Consider the following 10437-nt stretch of genomic DNA (forward strand, 5'->3'; position numbering starts at 1 on the left):
CTCCCAACTGTAACCATATCTGTCATTTTTCCATTGATCACACCTGGCTGCTGGGGGAGAACTTGGTGGGAAAAACTGCTTGCACCCCTAGTATAGCCTTTATCAGAAGAGAAATGCATCTTATTTAATCCTTGGGGATTCTTAACCACCCCTGGGACAATTTTTATTCTTTGAGTGCCTTTTGTAAATTGTTCTGGTTTTAAGGCCTTCCAGAAACTCCTTATAATGAATTTGGTTTTTTTTTATCAATCTTTTCTTTGGGAATTTGGGCTCTACATATTCACGTAACTCAAAAGGGCCATTTCTTCTTTGTGGTCTCTTTTATATATCTAATAGGGTGCTCTGTTATTTTACAGAAACATTTTACATGCTGGTCAGAATCATTTAAATTTGCCAAAGCCTGTCTCACTTTACAAAGATCCTGTCCCATTAAAGGACTTAATAAAACCAGTAAAGCCCCATAGCATTCTTGAGGTCCCAGTTGAATTAGGCTTTTGTTCATAATATATTGTTTTTCTCATACCTAGTTCTCTCAGTAATGCCTGCCCCTCCTTTATAGTCCTCTAGGCCCTGCTAATCTTGTTAGTCTCCCTTGGTGAAGACCAGATATCTTTAATGCCTTCAACCAGCCATCCCATTAAGGACTGCTCCTCCTGCATTGGCCTAGGTTGAATAGCCTATATCACAAGGGTGGATAGATGGTTATATAACTCAGCTGTGAAGCTTCTCAAGGACTTAGACTGATGTCATTTGCTCCCATGTTCCATACTCTCACAAGCCACATGGCTAGGGGCTCTCTGATTACTTGCTTGTAAGTTTTTCCTCGTTTTAAGTGTTCTAGTATGGAATATTTCCTAGGAACAGCACTGTTAGCTTTTTTCTCCCCCCTTTTGTATAATCTGTTGAATCTGAGGGACAGGTTTAGCGACTTTTATTTTTAGGTCTTTTTCCTTTTCATTATTATCTGTCTCTTCCTCTGAGCCCTTGGAACTCACACAAGTTAAACTGTTCTATTTTTTTTTTTCTCTCTCCCTCAAGCTCTGCAACTGGATCTGCCAGGACTTCCCTGGCCTTTTCAGCTTCCCTTGCCTGGGGTACATCTTTTATTATACCAAGTTGCCACGCCCCCTCTTTGGGAGCTCCATTTGGCGCTAAAAGTTTTTCTAGCTTATGGATGAACTTTAACAAATGTTCACAAACCCACAACATATGCCGCCATCAGCTCTCTAGCTTTTTCCAAACTTCCACGGTTTGTCATTAATGCTATCCAGCTGACTATGCCAGTTTTGTTGCCAGCATTCTCTTGGGGTCTCTTGCGCTATCAGACAAACCATATAATATATTTTTATGTGAATCTATTATAGTTTATATCTTGGGGGGGGTGGAGAAACTTACAGAGACTAATGCCCAGCACTCAACACCCAGCTCTGCACAGCAGGCCATCACTGTTTCAGATCACTTCTGTGCCCATCCAGTCTCTGTTAATTTTCTCCCAAGCATCTTGGGCCTGCAGTTTCATTCCAGGTCATAAATGCCCCCTCTTGTGAAGCGGGTGAGACACCAGGGCCATCTTTTTCTCCACGCCTGATTCTACCCATTCTCCTGGTAGCTGGCAGGGAAGCCCTTCTGCAGTCCATTCTCCATGGCAGAACGTATCCGTTGGAGGAACCAGGTCTCTACACAACTACATACAAAATACTGAATTAAGCTTCTGACACCAGGAAGGTTGTTAAGTCAGTCAGAAAATAAGCAAATCAATAGTTGCATGTAAATATGAATGAAAAGAAAATTATTGCTTCTATGATAAAAGTAAATTAGAAATATTGGAAATTGACGATAAAGTAATATTGAAGTAAATTTAGATGATTGTCCAAAGATACAAAGAAATAAAATAAAAAATCTATTAAGATCTGAGGTTTATTTCATGTGTGCCTGCTTTTTGTAACTGACACATAATAATTATGTGCAGTTATAGTATATAGTATATTTAAAAACACATGCATTATATAATAATCAAATTCATATTAATGTTACCATGATTTAATGCATCTATTTATGATTTAGAACATTTAAATTGTTTTTTGCTCTATTTTTAAAAATCATATTTATTAGTTTTTCAAGAATTTCATATGATGCATCTTGATCATATTTGCTCTCTCCAGATCCACACCCTATACACCAAACTTTGCACCCTTTTTGGATTCCCTTCTTCAGTCCAATATGTCTTGTCCATATACTCTTTTGAATAGAACCTACCCTGGGAAGTCTAGTGGCCACACCATAAAGAAAGCTGACTCTTCCTCTCCCAGCAGCTACCAAACCAATAGTTCCTCAGCTAGTTTTCAGGCTTTGTGCCTACCACCTGCTTTCATTTTGGGATTTAGTCTGGCTTGACCTTCAGCAGGTCTTGTGCATGCGGTCACATTTTTTGTGAGTTCATATTCACAACTGCCCTGTTGTCTGGAAAACACTGTTCCCTGATAGTCTTCTATCACCTCTCACACTGACAATCTTTTGACAACATCTCAACTTCAGAGATTTAAAACAGCCAATACATTATTTATGTCTATTACCTAACTGTAACTTTACACATATTGACAGATTGCTCCACAATCCTCTCTATGCCTTCTCAGTGTCTAGTAAATATTATTTGGTCCTAATTCTATGAGACCATTCTTAGATGTCACATTGGTACTTTTTTAGTAATGTCTTTTATTTGCTGGGTTTTCTGATACAGAATCTCTTTTTTTAAAAATTTATTGAGAATTTCATACATGCATATAAGGTATTTTGATCAAATCCATGCCCATTCCATCCCCTCCAACTCCTCCCACATCTCCCCTCACTTTCTTCTGAATCCCGCACTTGTAAGTTATCCTGGCCTGGAGTTCATGGTTAATATAGGTTGCCCTAATACTGTGGTAATCTTCCTGTGTCAGCCTCCTGAATTTTCAAATTCCTAGTGTGAGACACCATATCCAACTTTAATATATTTTTTATGTGCTTATAGTTTTTGACTTAAATAATGTCCTCTAGGTTCATCTATTCCTGTCAATGATAGGATTTCCCTTTTATGGCTGAAGGTATTCATATAGTGTACACATTTTACATTTTTCATTGTTCGATGGATTCTTAGATTGATGCCTTGTCTCAGTTATTGCACATAATGCTGTACAAATACAGGTATGAAGACATCTCTTTGACATATTGATTTTATTACCTTGAAAATATATACCCGTAGTGTAATTATTAGATCATGCAGTAGATATTTTTTAATTTTTGGTGGAACCTCAAAGTTCTGTCACATGATGTATGTACTAACTTAAATTTCTTTAATGTATGCTTAAATAATTAAAATTAATATCAAAATTAAAATAATATCTTAGAACAGAGCTTTCTGTGAAAGCTATTTTAATCAATAGTTTACTAATACTTCAAGCAATGTCCACATCCACATCCCTAGAAACTAACTGACAGAACACTACTAATGTTCAATATATGGGAGTTGATTAAGTGACTAATTAGCCACTTATATTTTAAGGAAATTCTGCATTTAAAAGTATTTGGATACAATTATCAAATTTTTCTTGGAGTGATGTAGTCATTGCATGACAAATCTATTTCAATGTCAATATTTTTCTGGCCTATGGTGTTAACAGTGTTATCTTAATAACTTTAAAAAATTTTAAATTTGAAATATGTTCTTTACTATTTGTGAAAATAAATATATTTTTTTCTCTATGACCTATGTATTTATCTCTACCTTCTATTTTTTGAAAATAAAATTAAACAACAAAAATTACTTAAGCATTTTAAATTTTACCTATTTTCTTCTTTATTTTGTTAATATTTTGTTTATGGAATAATCAACAGAATGAATTAAAATGGCATATGTATGTGTTTATTTTAAAGAAATTAAAGTATCAACCTGAACTCTCATTCATTGTGGGGAATGCAAAATTTTATAGGCGTACTAGAAAAAAGCTGGAAAGAGTCTTATAAAAACAAATGTAGTTATACCAAAACATGATCCATCAGTTGCACTTGATGGCATTTTACCAGAGGGGTTGGAAACATTATGAAATAATTTCAACACAAATCTTTAAAGTTTATTTATTCTTGTTTTTCACAACTTAGAACACAAAAGAACTTTTGATAAGTGAATATATACATAAACATTGGTATGTACGTAAAAATAAATATTATTCAATTCTAAAATCTAATGTGCTACAGAGTTACAAAAATGTTTAAAGGTAACATGAATTTGTACTGACAAGTTCAAGATACTGGCCTGTAAAAACAACATGGTGCATTGTTAAAACTATTTGAAAATGACCAATCTATCCAACAATAAAAGGAATAACAGTTGGTACAGAAACTCTTTTGTCTGATGTTAAGGGTGGATACATGTCCTCCACATCTGTTATAACCTCTAGAAATGAAGAACTTGATGGTTAATGATGCCACAAGGTTGGTACTGACTGTGATGCCCAGTCTCATGTTAAGAAAGGGGTTTGTGAATATATGAACAAGAACATGGAGGTTTGAATTTTCTGTTCAATTGTTCTATAAAAGTAAAAATTCTCTATAAAAATTCTATTGATTTAAAAGAATAATAAATGGTCAGACAAAGATGTTAAAAAATTAGTTCATTCGATGTAACAGCTACATAGAAATAAAACTGAGGATATTTTTCCTTCTTGTTATACCTTGATTCTTTCTCTTTTACTACCTGAAATCAAAAGAAAACACATTTATTGAGTGGGATGGGTAGGCACATGTCTGAAAACACAGTGCCTAGAAGCAGGAGGATCTGGAGTTCAAGGCCATCTTTGCAAGGCTAGTTTGCATTACATGAGACCTTGTCAAATGAGAGAAAGCAGGGAGGAAGGTGACAGGGAAGGAAAGGGAACAAAAACCAAAAATATAAAACATATAAAAAACAAACTATTTCATTATAATTTTTTTAATGTAAACATTAAATTTTGGGTAACTTTGAACATGGATTTTATTATTAACCAGCAGCTGTGGGATCAGAATTCTTCCAGCACCTCTTCTCTTGTTCATCTCTTACGGTGGGGTTACTGGCAGTAGGAATTCCACACAAAATTACAGGGATATGTGTGTGGCAATTTGTCTTAGAAGGCCTTCACAGAATGTAAAATCAAGGTAAAAGAAAGCTATTTCCTGAGCAGCTTAATAAGGACGATCCCATCCTGCAGCACATAGGCTAGGTAAGGGTTCGAACAACTAGAGGCTCCTCAGTGTTGGCACACAGTAGGAGTCCACTGTTGGTGCAGCATTTCCCAGGGCCATTGCACATACTTTTGAATTCTTTGAAGGCATGGAAATTTTACATCACTTACTGAGTTTTGAGCTTTAAAGTCCCCTGTCTCTGACTCAGGAATCACAGGTTTTCTGTCAGAATCCTGAAAACACTGCCTACTTAGCATGCCACTAGGAAAACTTCCTGATGCTTTGCACTTGCTGTCTACCACAGGAGAATTCTGAAATGGCGTAAAAATCCATTGCTTCTTTCATACAATTTGTGTTCATACTATCCCCTGCATATGGGGAAGTACATGCATGTGAGTGATGTAACTCATAGGATGACAGTCCTTCATACAACAGACTTCTTGGAATTTGTGGATAAGGTCTTTGCTCAGTTGACTGTGTTAGTTAACTAAAGAATATATTCATGTATGAGGCTGATTTTCTCTGGTAAATTCTGATGTGTTTAGCTTAACCATTTCCTGAGCTAAAAGACTTTCCCAGCACTATGAAGGAATCTAAACACCATGAATTCAGTAATAGTATATAAATGAATTATTCTAAAAACCATAAAATTTCAAAATAAAAGATTTCATTTCTCAAATGATGCCAAGCAAAGAATAACCTAATGATTATAGTTGACCTGAGACTAGAACCATCCAAGAACATTCAAGTTATGGACTCTGGAAATTAGAAAATATTGTAAGATGTTTTTTCAAGTCTCTAAACTCTTGATGTTTCCTCATAAAAAATTCAATACAAGAAACACAGATACTTAGTTTGCTTGCATTTAATTATTGTAAACAAGAAAAGATGTTTTCTTGATTAAGTAATTTTTCATATTGTGTTAATCAAGCTTTATTTGATAACAGTTTAGGTTTTCTAGGAAAACAATGTACCACCCTTATTCCCCCTCTTCCTTTTTGGTATTTACAATTAAAACTAGAGCGATCACTCTACCCCTGAGCAATATCCCCTGCTGAAGTTACATATTTTTGACAACAAATATTTATACTAATATATGGGCAAGTGTCTCTCTTTTTTAAAAAAAATTATTACTTTTATTTGATGTTTATATGTGTATTGCCTGCATGTATGTAAGTGCACCAATGTCATGCAATGGCCATGGAGATCAGAAGGGGGCATTGGATCTCCTGGAACGAAATTACAGATGACTGTTAGCCAACAACTGAGTGCAGGGAACCCAACCTAGGTCCTCTGTAAAGTAGCCAGTGCTCTTAACTACTGAGCAATTTTTTCGGCCCCAACTCTGTGTATTAAAAAAAAAAAAAATGGAAAAAAAAAGAATATTGTTAACTGTGGGAAACAGGCTTGAGCCTAGAGTGAAAGTCCTTATGGCAGCCATATAGCACACCTGAGGCAAGGGCCTGACGGGTGGAGCCATAAGGAACACCTTGTCCAGCTGGCAGTCATAAGATGAAGCTCCGGGCTCCCCACTCCCTAATTGCATCCCTCAATATTCCAGGCTACAATTTCCCTATGACTTGAGGCACTTAAATGTAACAACAGCCTGGGCTCCTATAAATCATGTGACCATGGCAGTTGTGACATGGTTTGCAGGGATGGTTGCGAGGTTTACGGGAATTCCGGTCCTGTACCGTAAATTGAAACCTAAGCAAATTGAAACCTAACCCAAGCTGCTTTCATTACCCGTTTTTGATATGATCACTGTGTCTTTATGTGATTGGCTCTGAAACCTTATATAAGCTTGCTGCCTCCTCAACAAAGTCATCTGTGTCACTGAACCTGGTCTCCTGTGTCTGAATGCGGCCTCACTGACACAGCCTCCTCACAGGCCTGGGGTTCACGATTGGGCAACTGTGACCACTGTGAAGGCAGACAGGACTGACGGCAAAGTTACCTATTTTCACTATCTTATAATGAATAAAACAGTAGAGTTGTATGGAAATTATTTTCTTTTTTAAAATTATCTGTATTGTATGAGATTTTATTCAGCTGTAAAAAATTAAATCATGACATTTCACAGAAAATGCATGGAATTTGAAATTACTCTGTTAATCACAATAAGTCAAACTCAGAAAGACAAATATCACATGTGTTTTCTCATATGTAGATCCTACCTCCCAAATTTTGCAAACGTGTATATGCATGTGGAAGAGAAGATAACAATATAGGTTCCATGAGTGAGGAGGCCTGAAGAATGGGGGCTGAAGGACGTGGGCCATCAGAGGGAGGGGAGTAAGATGGAAAAACCAAGGGAGTAAGTATGCTGAACAGACCAAAACAAAACACATTGAATCGGCATATTAATGTTTAAAAGTAATAAATAGTTAATATTTAATGCAAATTTCTTTTGCATTGTAGAATGGCATAGCATATTTTTTTCAGAATTTTATAGATTTTGTGTTGTTTCTTTGGACATTTTTTATTTTCCTTGGGAAGAATTTCCTTGTTTATCATTTCTAATTCAACCACAGTACAGGAAATACTATGTCATGCACTCACAGATTAGTTACCACACAAATGTTATACCAATATTTTAAATGTATAATTGAATAGGACTTTTCTTATATGCAAATATAGATTTTATATACATTTGTAGTCCACAAATTTCTACTCCTTGTATAAATTTGAAATAATGTTTAAAGCTTGAGTGAAAGAAGGATTAACAGTTGAATTGGAACTTTCTTAAAATAACAAATAAATCTTAATTGGAACCTTTTCATTATTAATAGCCTTAAATTCCATTCTTAATTTCATCTTGCAGCATGCTAAATGCAGTCTTTTGGTTAAATAAATTTAATTTTCTAGGAGATCAAATTACTACTACATGCATACAATGTTTGAATAGTTCATAACATTATTTCTAATTTCATACCTACTGAATTTGATTAATGATTTATTTTTATTAATTTTATTTTCTAAAAGAAACAGTGGAAAGACTTCATTAAATACTGGTGCTTAGACAGAACAATGTAGTGAGTACCTTCTATGTTACTGTAATATTAATGTATATATAACCATGGGGAAAATGTAAATTTTGAGTTTCATACTTCTCCATGGTCTATGGAGACTTTTTAATATTGAAGTGATATTGGGTAGAATATAAATTAAAAGTAGAGAAAGTATCTAAAGTAAAGTTCACATAGATATTTCTAAAGAATATTAAATACATTTCTGAGAAAATTTTGGCAGAAGAACTTAGACTGTTAGTCTATTCACTCTGTATTAATCTATGTTTATTAAAATCCATGTATAATGTATATGAACTAGTACACTTATGAAAAGTTACTGTTAATTAAACTAGCTTAATTTCTGTGTGATGTTCAATTACTTGATAATTCTCTACATATTTTTTAAAATAATTTGGATAAAATCAGAAACTAATTAACAATTCCCATGCATTTTCGGCCTAGAATTAAAAGTGCACCTATCATATGGGTGTATTTGAGTGTACATAGTCACAGGAACTGGGTATATCCATGCTGCTGATTATACGCACATGCTAGCAAGTGATTATTGAAGCATTTCTATTTATTACTTTACGCTTTTAGCTAAAGTAGTTTAGAAAAAGATAATAGTAAACTCATTGATCAAGCTTATACTTAATTTTAAATGTAAGCTCCAGAAAACAGCTCAAAATATGTTTTGATTAGTATATACCTGGTAAGAAAAATTTAACTGTAGACAGGATTTAGCCATATTTTCTATCATGTAGAATATCTATCATGTATCTATTATTTATCATTCATTGTCATATATATAAATTCTCTGTGCATCAGCTCTCTATTATTTGTTTGTTGTAGATCTATCTATATCCTATTTATATTGCATAGCATAATAGAGAATTATATTAATAAATATTTTTGTAATATAAATGAAGTTGAAACTAATTCTCAAATACTAAAAAAATTAAAGTATTATTGATATGGACAATTTCAGTACTGTGTACTAGTTTTATTTATATAGATAAGCACAGAGATAAGAAATTAATTTAGACTCAATACCTAGAAACAAATGGTAGATATAGACTGAGAAATCAGAAGGTAATGAAAAGGATGTGGAAACAAGAGAGAATGAATATAAAAAGAAAAGAAATAGTAATCTCATGTATTGTATTCTAAAGAATATGTTTCCTATGAAATATTTGAAATCAAGCCAATTAAGCTCATGGGGGATGAAATGAGAGAAAATAATGTATTTTTATGATTACTATAAAAATGGGATAACAAGCTCATTTTTTACGAAAAAACAGAAGAGCTGGTAAACACTGAATTTGGCCTGTTTTCTTTTTACTAGACAATCTCCAGAAATCTTCATGATAATGCCACTTTACTTCTTTAGATGACATGTATTTGAATAATAAAATTAAACAGCCAAAACAATGTGAAATAGAAAATCCTAATACAATAATGAAACTGAAAAAGGAGAAACAACATCATGAGAATCAATGGACAACAAGGTTAGAATGAATAAATAAATTTCAGAAAACATGATAGAATATTTTCTCAAATAATTTAACAGCAGCATATGCTATACAAAAGGTCAAAATTCAAAAATGTAGTTGAGCCATAGGTTATTGTTTATTTATTTATTTATTTATTTATTTATTTATTATTTAATTTTGGAGACAAAGTCTCCCTATAACCGCAGGTGGCCTGGAATTTGCTATGTAGACCAGGTTGGCCTTACTCTCACAGAGATCTGCCTGCCTGTGCCTCCCAAGTGCTGGAATTAAATGTGTGTACCATGCCCGGCTTCTTAGATAATATCTATTAAACAAATTATCAATGAAAATCAAAGACATTTAAAAATATTTTGTTATTATTAATTGCATTTTCTACAAGTATGTAAGTGCACACTATGCAATTCCTACAGATTCAGAAGAGGACGTAGAATCCGCTGGAATTGTAGTTACAGATAGTTGTTAGCAGCCATGGGAATTGAACCCGGATTTTCTGCAAGAGCAGTTAGTGCTCTTAACAGTTAAGACATCTCTCTAGCCCCAAATTCAGTATTTAAAAAACATATTGAGGTGGGCATGGTGGCCTATGCCTTTAATCCCAGCACTTGGGAGGCAGACGCAAGTGGACCTCTATGAGTTCAAGGCCAGCCTGCTCTACATAGTGAATTCCAGGACAGCTGGGGCTACAGGGAGACCCTGTCTCAAAAAGACCAAAAAAA

This window comes from Nannospalax galili, unplaced genomic scaffold (genome assembly GCF_000622305.1).
Source record: "Nannospalax galili isolate Female #2095 unplaced genomic scaffold, S.galili_v1.0 scaffold96, whole genome shotgun sequence".
In the NCBI taxonomy this organism is placed as follows: domain Eukaryota; kingdom Metazoa; phylum Chordata; class Mammalia; order Rodentia; family Spalacidae; genus Nannospalax; species Nannospalax galili.